The sequence below is a fragment of the Pygoscelis adeliae genome, unplaced genomic scaffold (assembly GCF_000699105.1).
Source record: "Pygoscelis adeliae isolate BGI_AS28 unplaced genomic scaffold, ASM69910v1 Scaffold248, whole genome shotgun sequence".
Taxonomy (NCBI): Eukaryota; Metazoa; Chordata; class Aves; order Sphenisciformes; family Spheniscidae; genus Pygoscelis; species Pygoscelis adeliae.
Genome location: NW_008825302.1, coordinates 219,846 through 220,803, shown reverse-complemented (window position 1 = coordinate 220,803; position 958 = coordinate 219,846).

Here is a 958-nt window from a genome sequence, read left to right as displayed (position 1 = left end):
GGCCGGCGGTCCATCCTCCGCCCCCTCCCGTGCCCAGCACTGGCACCGCTGCCTGCCTGGGCAAGCCCGCATGCATTCCGGCAGCCCTGGAGCAGGCAGGGCAGCGGGAAGCTGAGCACCAGCCACGTCCGGGGACTCTTCCCTGCAGCAAGGAACCGCGAGCAGGCTGGCGGCTGGCCCTGTGCTGTAACCGTGCGGGTACCTGCCTCCCCCCCTTATCTCTTGCATCTGTTCCCAATCAAAGCATCATTTCAATCTGTTTGGGAGAAGGTTTTTCTCCCCCTGCTACCAAACGCTATTGTTTTTCCGAGGCGTGGCAGCTCGGGAGCAGCGGTTTGGCACCTGCCCGCACCCGCTCTGCTCAGACACATGCGGGCAAGAGCCTTGAGCAAACCCTCGCTCGGCTCCTGCCTGCCGAGAGCAGAGCTGATTTCATCCCCATGGCAAATTGCTGGGCTGTAGGAGGAAGATGGGGCTGGCACCCCCCGAGGGAGAAGGCAGCTGGGTGCTTGACCTCCTTTCCGATGCTCAGAGTTTGGTGTTGGCAGCACTCGGCGCCCGGGTTAACATCCACGTGGGGCTGCTGAGTGGGTGAGACCCATCGCAATGCCCATGCACGTCTCCCATCCCCCAGGCTTTGCTGCCAGCTCCGGGATCCCTCCGGGGCCAAGCTCAGCCCTTGCATCACCCCAGGTGGGTGCAGACCCCCGCTTGCCCCCCACGCCGCTCTCCCTCCTGCGCGACTCACCCCCACACATTGCCGCGGGGCCTCTGTTGCTTCTGCCCAATTAATGAGCTTTAATTGCCTGTAAACACATCCCCAGCAGCACCAGAGCTGCCATGGGAAGTCGCTGGAGTCAGGAAAAGGGAATGGGAAAAGGGAATCATAGCAACTGTTGCTCCGGCTGGACTGGCCATCCCCGAAACGTGGCCGTGGTTGAGTAGAGCTGGCAGCATT